The 17,981-nt window shown below is 31.3% G+C and overlaps 1 protein-coding gene across 1 annotated transcript in view; it reads left to right on the top strand.

The window, feature by feature from the left end:
* LOC117180360 overlaps positions 1-17,981 on the top strand; it is a 352,021-nt gene that overhangs the window by 331,504 nt on the left and 2,536 nt on the right. The window lies entirely within an intron of this gene.

The following is a 17,981-nucleotide window of genomic DNA, read 5'->3' as shown; positions in this document are numbered from 1 at the left end:
AGCTCCAAGGAGATTATGTTGAAAAATAAAAAAAAAATTTACCCAAAAAAAATTGTTTTTATACTTCATTCTAAGGACTTATTGAACTACCCTCGTAAATTAGAAAAATGTTGACAAACAGACGATATTGTTGAAAGAATCTTCAATTTTCAAACAAGAAAGATGAATTTTGTAATACAACCCTACCGAAAAGAATCTTTGAGTATATACTAAAAATTCTTTAGGTCAAAGAATCTCAAAGAAATTCTCCGCAGGCACTCAGGTAGATAGTTTTAAAGGTCCAGGAAGCTAGTTTAAATGGTCTGAAGGCTTTAAAATATCCTTTCCGAAATTGAAATAAGAATAAGATCATAAATAACAAGCAGAGAGGCTATCTCAATAGAGTAGCCGACACTCAAGGGTCCTTTGTTAAGCTTTCGGATTAAAATTTAGAAGTAGATTTTTTTAATTTCATAGTTAACAGCCTAAAACATAATTCGGAATCTATGGGTTTCGATGACTTCAGATATATAAGTTTTTTTTTTAATGCTTAAAATTGGAATTAATAGAACGTTTCTCGTAAATGGAATGAGATACGCCAAAAAAGACAACATTTTTGAATTCAACTAGAAAATTGTATATCACTATATAAGTTATAATTATAAATAAGTATAATGAGAAAATTCATCAGTTAAAAAAAGTGTTAATAATTTCAAGAGAAATTTAAAAAGGGAGAGCGGATTAGCCACGACCAACTACTGTAAATAACTCTGCCCGCCCGGTACGTGACGAATACGAAAGGATCATTATATTACCGTCGCACCACTCTTAAAACGACCACTAAAAGGATCTTGAAAAGGACCCAAATCTCTCAAACTATCTCCGAGACTATTTTGTTTCAAATCGACTTTGTTTATAGACTCAAATGGGCCAAGCTATTTCGCTAAAGAAAGCTCAGAGATTTCTCTCGGTAGGGAACTAATAAATTGTCTATCCAAAAGACTAATTTTTAAAAAAATAGTGAAATTTTCTATTAATTATATAAATGTTTAAGAATTTAGGTATACTTTCCTTCCTACAGTTGCATTCACAAACCAAAAATGTAGGATAAATTCTTAATAAAAACTTAAATAATTTAATTTTCAATAAAAATGGAATGGTTAAATTGCGACTTGAAAAAGTAATATTTAACCTACAAAAAGAGTTTTTAACAAAATATTTAAGCCCCTCAACCAATCAACTGCAATTTTAACCAAGTAAGTACAACATTTAATGAAGTACTTTAATTTTATACATAAGAACTTAAGAATACTCATTTTTCACCAAATACATGAATTTTTAGACAAAGAGGTAAATTTTCAATCAAGAAGATGAGTTTCCTACCAGAAATGAAACAGTTACATTTTCAATTAAAACATTAATTTTCTACTTCAAAAAGAACGAACTTCAAAAAAATGTTACATTTGTAATTCGAGAAATTACTTTTCAAATAAAATCAAGAACCTTGAACTGCAATAATTACATTTTTCATTATAAAATACATTTTGAACCAAGAATAACGTTTTTTTAAAATCATTAGTTAAATTTGTAAAAAATAAAATGAACTTACAACAATTTACCTTAACTTTCAAACAAGGATATTAATTTTCAACCAAGACACTTCATTTTACACCAAAAAGAAAAATTTGTCATAAAAGATAGGAATAACCAAAAATAAAGTTCAATTCGTAAGGAATGTTTATTCGAAATTTTAAAAAGTTCAATATGTTGTTAGAAACTAGAAACCTGCAGTTAACTTTTCATTGGAGACAATTAATTATCAAACGATGAAACGTGTTTTCAAGAATGTAGTTAGATTTTGAACCAAAATTGAATTTCTACACGAAGGTATTTGAAATTTCCAATGAAAAAACTAACTTTTGCCTTCAATAATGACCCTTTAACGTGAATACTTGAATTCTCAATTATAAAACACATTTCTACCTTAATAAACGGGTTTTCAACCAAATAGTTACATGTTTTATCAATATTAATATTATTTATAAGAATTATTTTTGAGAGAATAATTTACTGATTATTGTTCTCTTATTTTTGTTTTCTACAGAAATTGAACTTTTATCAACAAATGATACTTTAATTCCCAGGGAAAGTATGATTTCTTATTTAAAAAAAACAACTAAAACCCCGAGTTTTCAGCAATATAGTTCATCTTCCAACGCAACTTCTGTCAACTAAACTTCAGAATTTTCGATCAGAAACATGAATTTCCAACCAAGGATTTGTATTTTTAATGCAACAGAAAAAGCTAAATTTTGAATTAAAAATGGAATAGTTGAAATTTCAGTTTAAAAAATTAATTTACGACTACACAAGTAAATTAAAATAGTTCCATTCTCTTAAATGTTCTACTCATACACATTTCTTCTATTGTACAGTACGTGTAATTGCTCTAGCGTTTAAATGAAACAATTCTCAATGAGAGATGTGTTGAACTTTCATTTTAAACGCTTAAAATTCAAAACTGTTCCACTGTCAAAATGTTTATATAATTTGTTCGTAAAATTAACAAATGTTAATGCCCAACTAAATTGGTTGAATATAATCTGAGCAAGATCAGATGAAAAAACGATTTATTTCTGCTTAAGAACGCCAAAAATATGCATTTGATAATATAATTTGTTCTTAAAATTAACAAGTGTTAATGCATGAATAAATTTGCTGAATATGATTTAAGGAATTTCGGATAAAAAAAAACATTTATTTTTCCTTGAAAACGCCAAAAAAAATGTTTTTGTTCATATAATTTGTTCTTAAAGTTAACAAATGTTAGTACATGACTAAATTTGAATCTCAGATAATAAAAATGGTAAAAAATGTTTAAAAAATTCCCTAAATTCCAGACCAAAAATATAATGGCCTCATAATTTTTCCATCTGATGTCCTAAGGAACTAAAAAAATTTCATTCCCTTATAACTTCCGAAAAACCCTCCTTTTCAACCCCCAATATAATAACGAATTAAAAATGTTGTACATTACACCGTTACTAATTGTACCGTTGGCATTTCGCAATTCTTGAAAGAAATTATTCGACTGCTTTCACTGAGTAAAAATGTAATATCTTGTAACAAATGTAATCATTGCGGCACATAATAGGAAAAATGTAAAGTTTTTAATTGACTGAAATTGTGTTAAAATTGGAGAAATTTATTCATGAAAGACCGCTCTCTCCTTCTCTTTCTCTGCAAACTATTGATCATTAATGATTTATTTTAAAAAATGTTAAACTCCAAAAAACAGTTTTTTGAAAAAAATGGAAAATTTTGTAACACTTTTCGTTGAAGCAATTAATTTTTAACCCAAAAACCAGTCTTTTTATAAAGTAGTTAATCTTTTAACCCCAGACGTGAATTGTGTAATAAAGAAACAATTTCCTAAAAAATATTAACATATTTTTTACAAGAAGGTTAATTTTCCAAGAAATACTAAATACTTTAATTAACTAAATACTTTAATTTTGAAGAAAAAAACTATGCATTTGAAAGAATTTGGTTGCCTTTTTTCATCTATCTTTTCTTCAGTTATTATTTCTTATCTCCAATCTGCCGGAAAGGGAGGTAGTTTTAAAGTCTGGTTTTGTAATTGTGAATCTTTTTCATATTCATTTATCATAGAATTATTCATGAAAAAATATATTTCTGTTCAGTCTTAAACGAAAAGTAATAACATTTAGAACCGAAGAGATGAAATTTGAACTTTCTAGATTTATAAATGACTTGAAAACATAATTTAAGAAAAAAAAAAGTTTTCAACTAGAGATGAATTTTTTACGAAAATATATGAATTTTCAACAAAATATATAAATAGATCAATAACAGATCATATGTAAAATAAAAATGTTAAAGTAAAGTTCAAGTAAAGCGCACAAATGATGTGACGTATTTAACTATATAACGTGTTATGCACTGCCATCTAATGAAATGTATATCTGCTTAAAGGCGGATCTAGGGGAGATTTTTAGAAACCCGTCCCCAACACCTTAAAATATTTTTCTGGTTTCGCCCCTGATTCTACTATATGAGCGCCCCGAACAAAGAAACTCTTCTCCTCGTTATAATTCAGCCTATGGATCTGGGGAACGGCTTAAATACCGAATAACGTATCTATGATACGAGTAGGCGCTCGCTAGTGATGAATTAGACATGATTTCTGCCTGCAGTCCGGATCAGCGAGCTTCGCCGCGTTCGCGCGTTCATGAAGAAGCTCGCAATGGCAACGTCGAGTTTCCCGGTGGTCTCTCGGTCACTCAGTCTCCGTTCTCGCGAAGCTCGCATCGTGCAACCTCGTTCGTAACGCTGAGAAAATATAAAAAGGAGAAGAGATGGCGAGGAGCGGATTTTACGCTCTTCACGCATGTCGCTCTCAGTCCCTGATTTTTCTTTTCATCAAGGACCAGCGCTATGAACAACGAGGAGGCAAGGCGGGTTGAAGTCGCACAGGTGCAGGCGCAACCATAGGTTGTTCACCGGGGGTTGAATGTGGATGAGATTCCCGCACTTCAAATCCTGTACCTGGGGTGATTCATATCTCACCGTTGAGGATTCGTCCCAGCACCACTATTATCATCTCTTGGGCAGTAGGGTCCCGAAATCTCCCTCCACACACCATGACACTACGACAACGCAGAAGACACATCTTTCGTGCTGCCGAGACGAGCGAACTCGTTGTCTTTTTATCGTTCGAGCCTCGTGTGAGGAAGTGTTTTCTTTACTTTTCGTAACTGTGCAGTTTTCGCCACAGAGTGGCATACGGATTGTCTGTGATTTTTTTTTATTTGTGAGTGAGACGAGCTGCTACATCCCTGGACATGGATTAGTGGCAAGGTGGGCGGCTTACATATTTTATTTAATTTTAATGTTTTTTTAAGTAATGAATTTTCTATTCTCTTAATGGCGTCAGTAGACGCAGAGAAATCGCATTGTTTAACGCTGCAGGGCGGAAGTAGTGTATAACCTCTTTTCGTTCGATCTCTTGAACTCGGTGAACGGGCCACTCTGCCAAAATAATGAGCTTGGGCATTTAAAAAAAGTATTAAAAAAAAAATAATTTGATTTGAGGATTACCAGTGTTTTTGTGGAATAAAATCTTTTTCTACAGGGCGGCAAACGGAAGTTTGCCTGGAGCCACATAAAAATAAATTAAGGGCCCTGAGAAAAAAAAATTATTAAAAGTTTTGATTTGTCTATGTAAATAAAATGAAGAACTTAGAATCTTTGTTTTAAAGATTACAACAAAATTTATTCTTCCAAATTTGAGTTTTTAAATTAAACCGTCAAATCAAAAGGAAAATAGTTCAATTTTTATATAAAAAAATTCAATTTCACTATTTAACATTTCTTCGAATTTGAGTGTAATAAACTCCTTGGGCTAAAGTGGAACCAACAGAGGCAACCGCTTAATTTTATTGTGGGAAATCCGCAAAATGAGATTTATGATTTCTGTTTACAATGTCCAGTTTAAATCTCTCAGGTACACTAGCCTTCTGATATATAATCCCAGGCGAGAACAAGCAAGCGAGGGGTAACGCGCTGGATGCAAAGGTGGGGGCAACCGAAAAAGGTCAAAACAAAATGTGAGGTGGGCATCGCCGTAGATTATAACTAGACGACTGCTATCCTCAAAAGGGTCACCGTCCTCAGTCTTTTTTTATGGGGTAAGCAGTAATGCGGTAAATCTTTCTTAAGTCGACCCTATTGTGTATAGTACGTGTCTATTATCCGTTCACGATTGGAAGGCTCCTCCAAAATAGCTGCGTCACTCTGCCCTTGCTTGACTTTCGATGACGACATCTGTGAGGCGAACGATGTAAAAAAATGGGAAAAAATAATGCAGATGCTTTCATGTTTTGACTATGCATACGTGAAAAAATTGAAATATAATAATAACAATTGAGGTAAAATGCATTTAAACAGGACTATGCTATCTCTCATATTAAACATAGTAGGGAGCTATGTTTTGGCTTCAATTACTTGGAAAATTTCAATAAATACAATCGAATAACAAATAGTAGTAACAATATTGAAACCTATTCATTAATTATTAACAAATAATCCTGGAAGGCAAGTTGAATGATAGTGTGGGTGTGAGGGAACAGAGGGATACCATGACTGATTTAAGAATTCATCTATTCGGTCGAAATCACTTTGGTTAAAAATTAATATTTGTAACTGAAAATGTAGGTATTCGATTTTTGGTTAACTATTTATCTTCTATAGTTGAAAATTAATGTTTATTTTTTAAAAATTGTATTTTTTGCTATAAAATAATCTTCTCAGTTCGAAATTCATTTTTCTCGCTGAAATTCAAATATTCATGCACCTGAAGTTCTGAACGTTCACATTAACGAAATATATTTTTACGATTCTTATTGGTTCAGAAATATTGTTTATACTAGCAAATAAAAATATTCTTTATAAATTTAATTTATGATTGCATTATTTTCAATGTAATGAATTTTTGCACTGCTTATAGTTTAGAAGACAATTAATAAAAAATTTCGTTTATCTGAACGTTCAGAACTACTTTAGATCAAGTAGCTACAAGCAGGGTTATTTTACTTATTAATTCATGAGTTCATATCAACATTAATTTTTTGTGTGAAAATCAACTATTTAGCTTTTCGTGTATAATTTATTTTTTAATTGAAAATTCGTCCTTTTTGCTAAAATTTTACTTGGAAATTCATCACTTTCTTTGAAAATTTAAAAACTCTTTTAAAATTAGATAGGTTTTGTTGTAAATTAATATTTCTTTAACCGCAACACTTATTTTTCAACTGACAATGTAACTATTCAACTGTTGATTACCAAAGTATCTTCTTTACTTGAGAATTCACGTGTTTTGTTGAAAATTCATTTTTTTTAAATCTATCTTTTTTGCTTAAATGAAACTATTCCATTTCATGATTCATCATTTCTATTGAAAATTCAATTTCTATTGGAAAAAAACTTTTCTGTTGAAACCTAATGTGTTTTATTTGAGGATTCAGGTGTTTTGTTGTTAATTCTTTACTTGCGAATTCTCGTGTTTTATTGAAAATTCGTATTTTTGACTAGAACCTAATCTTCGGGATTAGAATTTTCTCTTTATCTCTTGAATGAGACTATTTCAGTTCAAGATTCATCATTTCTATTGAAAATTCATGTTGTTAAAGATTAAACTTTTCGTTTGAAAACTAGTGTCCTTTCCTTTTGACTTAAAATTACAATAGTTTTTGGCTGAAATATCAACTGTTACATTTCTGGTTAAAAATTCATCTTTTTAGATTGAAAATTCAACTTCTTTGGTAAAAGTTGAACTATTTCCTAAAGAATTCATTTTTTTGGAGTTTAACCATATTGATTTTAGTTTCTAATCTGTTTATAAAATAAACAAATTATACCAGATAACAAATTTTCATCATCAAGTATGTTTCTGCCGATAAAATCAATGAATTTCAACATGCAAATATACTTTGCAAATTAAATTTTCACGATGTTAATATTTTAATAACATAATTTGTTTATAAAAAGTAGACTGGATATTCTGTTAGTTATTTATATTTTTTAGATACTTCAATATTCATTTTCATCGAGAATTGGATTAATTGAGTTATTTATTTAAAGATACAAAGTAATAATGAAAAATGCCTTATTTTTGCTCTTTTTTTATTCACATAAAAAATATATAAGAATAAAAATTGAAAAATCTAATGCATAGGGGCACTTATGCAACTATTACTAATCACTTTAAAAGAATGAGAATCGCTTAAGAACTGTAGGATGTGGATAATCTTGAATAATAAATTCCCAATTCAGCCCACTGCGGCAATCAGAAATTCTGTAACTCGATTTAATAGTGCCCTCACACTCACACTACCATACATCGGTCTTCGAGTATTATTTATTCACAATTAATAGGTTTCAAGATAGTTATTACTAATTGCTATTCGATTGTACTTGTCGAAATTTTCCAAGAAATTCAAGCCAGAATATAGCTCTCCACTACGTATATTGTGAGAGATAGCATAGTCCTGTTTAAATGCATTTTACCTTAATTAGGGACGCAAAAAACCAGGGTTTTCATCCATTCGCGAAGGATTTTTTCCGAAACATTTTTTGTGTATAAACAAATGGGGACTTGTATGACGCTAAATAAATTAAGCTTTATTATGGTATAAGCTGTGTTTTATGCATTTTTTTTTCTTATGATTAAATTACAAAAAGGTGCAGCTGTTTTCGAAGGGCCTTCCTATCGTGAACGGATTGTAGGAAACGTCAAGTAGGCATCTAGGAAATATTTAGTGGGAATCTAGGGATCGTATAGTGTGAATCTAGGAACGCATACAAAATAATGTACCAATAAATATCCTTTTTAACTTCAATATATTTTATTTGATGAAATTGTTGTAATACTCTGATATTTTATTTTCTTACTTCATACAGAGATGTATTCAAATGCACAACATAGTTTACTTCCAAGAAATCATTTCTGAGACACTCCAAAAAAATATATTTTCTTAATCTAAGAATATGTACAATACTACATTTTGTTCCGATAGGAACAATAGACTAGTTCATTGACTTAAGGGGGTCGTTTAATGTGTCAGATCAAAAAAATCGATTTGTTTTTTCATAAATCACGTCTGAAACATGTATACAAGACGTGGGTGAAAGGATTTTTCGCGATTTGAAGTGGTTGAAAAGTTACACGCGCAACCCGAAGCAGTTATATATCGTTGTGTCCTTCTCAACTTCACAGCAATTTTATGCTTGCCTTTAGTCAAACAAAAGAAAAACGTGTTACGTAATATATGCACTCTATGCTCCAGACATAGCAGATTGATGGTGAGGCCATTTTATTATGAATTATATACAACAACTTTAAACGTGTTTTCTCAAAACACGATCTTTTTAAACTGCTGCCATAATATCTCGAAAACTGTTTGATTGTTTCTACTCAAATTTATAGAGCATCTTTAACGCATATACAACTTCAAGTTGAACTAAAAGAATTAAGATTGCTTTGTTAGTTTTTTTAGCACTTGTATAGACCCCAAAAAAGGAGTAAAGTTGAATTTTTTCTGAAGCTGTACCTCCGAAAATATTTTGTTTCAAGTGTTTTTCAAAAATAAAATCCCCAAAATAGCATTAGACAACGGCCGTCACACTAGAAGACCCCCTTAACGTAATTTGTACTTAAGAAGAGCCACTTAGACGAAAAAATCTAAATTCTAAGCGACAGTTTATGAAAATTCAAAACATGATTCCTCAACGGAAAAAAAATATTTTTAAAATTATCTTCATATAACCTTCATTTTTTAAATTATTAAATTATATAATTCGCACACACCTAGTGTCTGCCACACAGCCCTAGTATTGCAAGGCAGCGTCGTACCAAGTCGTATGGTGAGCCTCAGCCGTCTTCAAACTAAAAGCTGTTGAACTGAAATGCTATGTAGAAAGATTTCAGAATTGAGTTTTACTTATTTCAAAAAAGACTCTACGCTTTTCTTCTTTAAATATTTAAAAGATTTATAAAATATTTAAAAGTGATAAACACTAAAGAAATTTCAAGTGCAAAAATGCGTCAATGACCTTGATGACAAGAAACGATTTTCTTTGTACATAAATCTTCATGAAATGTAGTTATCAATTTATCCAACTCTTTTATATAATAATCTTTAAGTTTTTAGTGCGAAATAAAACTTCCTAAACAATCATTTAAAATTTGCGAAACAACGAATTAAGTTTCACTTATTGAATAAAGGACTCAATACTTTTTATCTTTGAATATTTAAAACGTTTAAAGCGATCCAAAAGTAATTAATAGTAAAGAAAAGTCCCGTACAAAATCGCTTTAATAACATCAACGACAAAAAATAATTTTCTGCTACAGGAAAACTTTCATAAAACGCAGTTTTCAGTTTATCGTAATTCTTTTATCATACATTTTTACTTAGTTTTAAATGTTGAATCAATTTTCTAAAATAGCAATTTAAAATATGTAAAAAAAAAACGAATTTCACTTATTTCACAAAGGGCTGAATACTTTTTTCTTTAGAGATGTAATCCGCTTACAAACTGTCTAAAGCTGATAAAAAATAATGAACTTTCGAGTTCAACGAATGCCATTAATGGATACCGAGGGCCAGTTGCGCGCACATGCGCAGTGCTGTTTGCGCTGTCACGTGTTCTACCCACTCGCCTATGTTATATTTTGACATCTTGATGCATATGTAGGTTATTTTCATGTTTGTATCTAAAAGTATCTAGAAAGTTTAAGTATTATACTGACATTATTAAAACCATTTGTGGATTACGTGAGTAAGTGACAAAGTTAATTTCAGTAAATAAAATGTTGTAGCTTATTATGTTTAAAATGTTTGTATTTTATGAGCTTGAAATGTTTACTTTTAATTTTTATGAAAACATTCAACTTATATTGTTTTTAAACTGGCATCACAGGAATTGTAAAGCGTAACAGAAATGTTCAAAACACAAGTCCAAAACTTCTAACGGGTGTTGTCATGGCAACCGTCAATACGCATGTGCGCGGAACTGACCCTGGTTATCCATTCGTGACAAACATTAACGAATTCTTCGACGTTCGGTGTTCCACTCCCCGCTTACAGGGATACAACTCTTAACTATTCCTTCGTGGCGACCTTGGCTCTGTACTTGTTAATTTGTGCAAAATGTACGTAAATCTTTCCACTAACTCCAAGTTTATCCCTGTAATTTTTGCTGTTAGTTCAGGATCTGAAGAAAACATCTTTATATAAATCTAGTGTTGAAATTCCATAATCATATGACTTCATATCTATAACTTTGCCTTCGCCTCTATCTAAGACATTCATCTCTTTAGGTGTAGCTTGACAATTATAGCAAGTCATAGATGATAAAGTTCCAGACAGAGCCTGGAAAACTTTTTGGTCGAGCATTTTCAACTTTATATCAGGTTTTATCACAGAAATACCGGAATCATTCTTTATTATTGTAGGCTTCATTTTATCGATTTATTTTTGAAGTGATGATATAACTGAATTGGTTTTTTCTGGGGGTTCTGTTGCGAATTCATATAGTATTGGCCTGCAGTATGATGTTGCCGATGGATTAGGATTTTGCCCACACTACAGAATTAACTGAATCCTCTAAGTGAAGTCGGAGTGGTACCCTTGAAACCGTGAAGATACTATTATCCACCATATCTGGATCATCTTTCTTTTGCTAGTAAGTGCTTTGGCTTAAAAAGTCATCACAACCGTATTTCACAATCATATAAGATGATCAAAAGACAAAAGAAAAACTTTCAAATTTTTGAGAACTTATGTTTCATTATGTCCATCGCAAACAAATTAATAATTTTAAAAAAAAAGTTTTGTTTGTGCGTTTTTCTGTCTTCGTTTTTGTGATAAAATGTAGAACCCTAAGTATTCTAACCTCCGCTTCTTTTGCGCATGAGGTTCTAAACAGAAATTTTACACTTTTGACGTTATTTGTACTTTTATCAACAAAGACAGTTTATACATCTATAATTTTAATTCATCATTAATAATTATATTCTAAAAAAAATTTTTAAATCCGAGATATCGTATGATCTAATAAAGATCTTAATCTATTTGTAAAACCCTTTTCCGTTACTTTAATTGAATATAGATAACATTCTTCTTTAGCTTTTGCCAAATTGTCGTATACTGGGTAAATGTCAGCATTTCCCTTTTTGCCTGTATATGGATCATGTGATACTGACTTTTAGACAAACTAACTTCCTCTATTAACGCCGAAGCTTCTTCTGATGTGTAAAAAATCGGGAAATCATTAATATCTTCATTTGTATCGGAAGGTAAACTTGAATTCATGAATTCTGATACTTTCTAACTATCAGATAGATTTAGCGAGTGTACAAAAACCTCTGTTATTTTGATGTCAGTATATTTTTCAGGTTGAAATTTCAAGATAAAATATGTGTTAAACCAACCTGCAAACTTGTTGTAGAAACAAGCTTTAATAAAGGCTGAACTCAGTAATTTTCTTTTAAAATGAGGGATAAAATCATGATTTAATTTTTTTTAACCTTTTCCAATTGTTTCTCGTTTAAATTAAATTCTCTCTTTAATGGAAAACCATTTATTGGACAAATATTAAACACAACAAATTGTTATAAAATTGCCTACAATTATTAAGTACTTAGATCTATTTTTAACACAAAATCCCAGATTTAGAAAATGAAACAAATAGAGAAAAAAATATATAATGTAGTGCACAAAATAATACAACTGTGAAAAGAAAGCTCTTAGTCCAATCCCTAAAAAAATTCTTATATAGGTTCCCATATCGGATCTTATATAGGAATCAACATAGGATCCTATATATTTTACCTATAGGTGCCACCTGTAGGCCGACATAGGATCCTATATAGGTGCCTGTATAGGACACTCCCTAATAAGGTACCTAATGGTACCTAACTGATGCCCTAGCGGAAGAATCGGAAAGAAAGTACCTTTCCGATTCTTTACGATTTCTATGTGAACTTCGCTTCCGTTTCTTTCCGAACGCTTTCTCTTTCCGAAGCTTCCCGATGTCTTTTCGAACTTTTGCGAAGTGTCTCAATCCATTTACTTCTTTCTGAACCTTTCCAATTTCTTTCCGAATAAGTGACGCAGTGTTTTGATGATTTATTCCGATTCTTTCCGTTTTCCGATTCTTTTCCTCCATTTTCAAGTTCCTCATCATAAGACGAACATCTCAGGTGAAAATTGGCCTTATCCGTATCACGTTGCCATTTACGTTGTGGGCTTACGGCCTATTATGGCAAACTTTTAATTATATATATATATATATATATATAATTAAAAGCCTGTCATAAGGAAAACCGCAGGACTTCGCCGCAACTCGCTTATAAGGTTAGATACCTAGAGACTAACTAGATGGGCACTCTGCACTGAGCGGAAAGAATCGGAAAGATTCATGGGACAGCTCGATGTTCGGAAAGAAACGGAAGCAAAGTTCACATAGCCCTTTCCGATTCTCTTTCCGAAATCTTTCTGAATCTTTCCGAAGCGGCCTTTTCGATTCTTTCCTTTCTTCCGGCAGGGTGGTACCGAACTAATGGTGCCTCATGGTATCTGATGGTATGAATGTCTCTAGGTGCTCCTGGAGGACCAAAAAAACGTCTGCGCAGCCGTAGCCCTACCGATAGAAATCTCTGAGTATATTCTAAAGATTCTCTAGGGTCAGAGAAGCTCAGAGAAATTCTCCGCAGGCACTCAGGTAGATATATTTAAAGGTCCAGGTAGCTCTTTTAAATGTTTTAAAGGATTTAGAATGTCCTTTCCGAAATTGAAATAGAAATACGATCATAAATAACAAGCAGAGAGGCTATATCATTAGAGTAGCCGCTACTCAAGGGTCCTTTGTTAAGCTTTCAGATTTAAATTTAGAAGTAGATTTTTTAAATTTCATAGTTAACAGCTTAAAACATAATAATTCGGAATCTACGGGTTTCGATGATTTCAGATATCTAACTTTTTTTTTAAACGCTTAAAATTGGAATTAATACAACGTTTCTCGTAAATGGAATGAGATACGCCAAAGAAAATTCATCAATTTAAAAAAAGTGTTAATAATTTGAAGATAAAATTAAAAAGGGAGAGTCGGGTTAGTGACGGCCAACTGCTGTAAATAACTCTGCCCGCCCGGTACGTGACGAATACAGAAGGAGCATTATATTACCGTCGCACCACTCTTAAAAGGGCCACTAAAACGACCTTGAAAAAGACCCAAATCTCTCAGACTATCTCATAGACTAAATCATTCAAATCGACTCTGCTTATAGAATCAAATGGGCCAGGCTATTTCGCTTGAGAATACTCTGAGATTTCTATCGGTAGGGAGGTGTCATAGAATAGTACTGTGCATCTGTAAATGGTCCTATATAGAAACATATACAGGATCCTATACATGAACCTATATAGGATCCTACACAGAAACCTATACGATGATCCTATGTCATTTCCTATAGGTGGCACCTATAGGTGAAACATGTAGGTTCCTATGTAGAATCATATATAGGATCCCGTTAGGAGTATACGCCAGATGGCACAGCGATTGCGTTCCCTGCACCTCACTGCGCTAGCCTAAGTTCTAAATTTCAAAAATGGCCAACAGTAAAAACGGTAACTGTTCGTTGTTGTGGTTTTTGCCGGTAACATACTTCAAAAAATAATTTCACAATATTCTTTTTTTATAAAAACATATTTTTGTATAGAAAACAGTGCAAAAACAACTAGAAATGCATAAATAATTATTCTGATATATATTTATGTATTTCTACTTATTTTTATATTGTTTTCTGCAATTCATTTAGTTTTTTAAGTCCATTATCTGAAGAGTACCTGGGTATTATCCCGATTATCTGAACGGTCATCTATTATCTTATCTTAGGGATATAAGTATATGCTGCATGGTTCCAACGTCGACTTTGTTGCGACACATCTAAAGCATTGAGTGACCACCGCCTGGTCCAATGCACATATTTCTGAAAGAGAATATTGAAACTTTTGAAAGGTATAAAAACAAAACATAACTCTGGATACCATGGCTATGGAAAATAATTGTATTTTTCAATTTTTTATTTGAAGGAACCAGATTTTTTGCTACGTGAAACTGCCGAAATTTGAAATTTCTTTTATCTTATTTGTTTATAAATATTCAGGTTGTTACACAGCAAAAAATATTATCAAAGATATATTATGTTCAGGAATATCTGTACCCATTCTAGACATAAAAGAATATTTTAATTTGATAAAATTTTATGTTTAAATATTTTGTCACAAGATTTGTTAATAACAGTAGCTATTGTCAACTTTTCTAATAAGTCTGTAACTAGCAGTCATTCTTCTAGTAGCTTCAAACATTTCCAGTGCTAAAAAAATTCTATCCGAAAGGGCTAAAATTTTTAAGTTTTTATCTAATTTATTTATAGAAATTTAAATTCTTATTTTTTATCAAATAATATTAAAAGTTTATTATTTTAAGGAACACCTGAAGTCGTTCTGTCGATTAAAGGAAATTATAATTTGGAAAAATCTAAAATTTTAATATTTTACCACAAGAATTGTTTATAACAATGATTATTATAAACTTTTTAATTTGTTTTGTAATTTAATGTCATCCCTACATTGATATGAAGCACTTTTCACCAAAAAAATGTTACTGATAGTAAGACTATTTTTCACATTGTTCATAAAATTGGTTTATAACAAAGTGCTGGAATAATAAACAAATTATTTGTATTCTATAAGTCCTTAAACATTTATTTAAGACAATATAAAATTTTCCTGATCAGTTATTAAAGCATAAAAAATTGTTATGTACAAAATTTCAGTTTTTCCATACTTAGAGTTGAAAAACAGAGGAGACAAAAGTTCGGAACGTCAAGCTTTTTAGAATTTAATGAACTTTAATTTACAAATATATTAAAATCGGGCCAAAATTAAATGCTCTGGACACTTAGTAAGATTGTGAGAATCTTTTAACTACATAAAAGTTATTGACAATAATTTTTCAAATGTTCTTCTATTTTTATGTAATACAAATATTCAATTTCTATTGTCACTTTAAAGACATCCCCTACTAGGAATATAGTATAATGTGATTTTTATTCCAAACGTGAAACAAAAATAATTGATTATATGCTTAAATCTATTTTTCTTATAGTTAAAACTATAATTTCTAACTGACAGAAAAATTAAACGTATTTTAATTCAAATATAACCTATATTCGATAAAAATTAATTTTAATGAATAATACAATTAAAATACGTAATTTCAAGTTTCATTCTATAAGAGTGTACAATGCTAATTATTAAATAATATCAAATATATTTTTTAAATCGCTGAAAATTAATTTTCACATGTGAACATGTGACATCTATCTGAAATACGACCCTCGAACGAAAAGAGGGTTCAAAATTGCTGTCAAATATTGCGTTGCAACACCATTATAAACAAAAGGAAAGTATACTTTAATTATAGATGCTAAAAAGTTTCACATACGAATGTTTTGAAATCAATAGGCATCGCCAAATACAAGGTGTCCCAAAGTCAGGTGTCCGGACTTATATGGTGTATTACAAATAAAAAGAAATAAATCGACAATTCCTTTTCCAAAAATCAGTTGAAGTTTCAGTTTTTGAGTCATAATATTTAGGCTAGACTAATCAGGATCGTGGTATAAACAGACGTGCGTGCGTGCGCGGAAGTCCAAGGTATTGTTATTGAAGCTGACTTACGCTGACAGGCGCACAACTAATTACACCGCACTCCATTGGCGGATTTACATAAGGGCACTTCGGGCACGTGCTCGGGGGCCCCCACAAATTAAATAACCCATTATTTTTTCTTTTGTACCTTTTTGAAAAATCAAAGAATGTGATCTTCATATTGATCATTTAAATAATACAACTCCTTGAGAAAATGTAATATTGAATTTAACCGATAATTTTTCAACTATAATTATTTATAATTAGGTAATAAAAAACAACTAAAAAAGTAGAGTTTTCCAAGACAAAAAGATTTACAGTTGATTAGAGAATTGTCAGTACCACTTTCTCACTCAATCCATATTTTTTCTCCGAATATGAAGAAAGTCAGGAATCAGAAATACATGAAATATATTGTCGAATAGGCTTTTAAATTCCTTACCAAAGGCTTCCACACTCGTTCGTGCCCAAAGGCCCGTTGAATATAAATCCGGCGCTGCCGCACTCCTGACTAGCCAGCTTAAATATTTTATAACTCAAAAACTAAAGCTTCAACTGACTTTTGGAAGATGAATTTTTAGTTTACTTTTTTTTATTTTAACATTCTTCAACTACTATTAATGTATGAAACATTTTTATCATTACTATATTATAATGTTTAAATTGCGCGATTTGCTCTATGCAGGTAAAACACTTGACTTTTCAACGAAAAAGTTAATATTCAATCCAAACAGGTTAATTATTGCGAACAAAAGAATGCGAATTTTCAGAAAATAAGTTTTCCATAACATAGCTACATTAATAACCTAACAAGTAAATTTTCTACACAAAAACAAGGACTTTCAACATAGCCCTGGCGGCCGGAATGAACGGAGAGGAAACGCTACAGCCTACTCTTCGCGTATCCCTATAGTATCCTTTCCGTATCATGTAACAAAAACTTTTAAAAAACAGCAAGATGAACATTTAAATTATTGCACGAAGTAATTGGAATAGTTTTTTTGCAGCGTTAAAAATGTAAAAAAATGTCATAACTTCTGTTGAAGGCGAATTCAAGCGTATCCATACCCAGCAAAAACGTTTTTCCCTAAACGCTATTGCCGATCACTCACACATCGAAGAGCCGATAACTGAAGGACCCAGACTTCTGACTTGCCGATAACCCACGAATTCTCGTATTTATGACTTCGAACTTCTTATAATATTCATTCTAATAGGATATGTTACAGGTAATAAGTAATTTACCTTTCTAAAGGTACGCTTTATTCGATAAAACCCATTTCGTAAGCTTTAAATATATTTAATATAGTTTTTTAAGCATTTGAAATCTCAAATTCGCCTTAAAATTCTGATAACTGACACACTTACCTTAACGCCTAAAAAAACTATCGCAATTACTCCGCGACCTTCTCACGGAAAATTTAACGTAGAATCCGAATAGCAATAATTGAAATGTTTATCTTGCTGTTTTTTTTGCATTACACGGAAAGGATACTACATGGATACGCAAAGGATTCGCTGTAGCTCCGTCCGTCCAATCCGCTACACAGTACATGATTTTTCTGCTAAAAATGATACATTTTCAAACAAAAAGTGAAATAGTTCAACTTTAATTTAAATTGAGTAATTCTTAACCAACAAAGTACTTTAACTTTCGAACAAATACGCTGAAACCCCGTTTATGTTCATGTCGGGAAGAGC

This window comes from Belonocnema kinseyi, chromosome 9 (assembly GCF_010883055.1).
Source record: "Belonocnema kinseyi isolate 2016_QV_RU_SX_M_011 chromosome 9, B_treatae_v1, whole genome shotgun sequence".
In the NCBI taxonomy this organism is placed as follows: domain Eukaryota; kingdom Metazoa; phylum Arthropoda; class Insecta; order Hymenoptera; family Cynipidae; genus Belonocnema; species Belonocnema kinseyi.
This window is presented reverse-complemented; position numbering and strand designations above follow the sequence as displayed.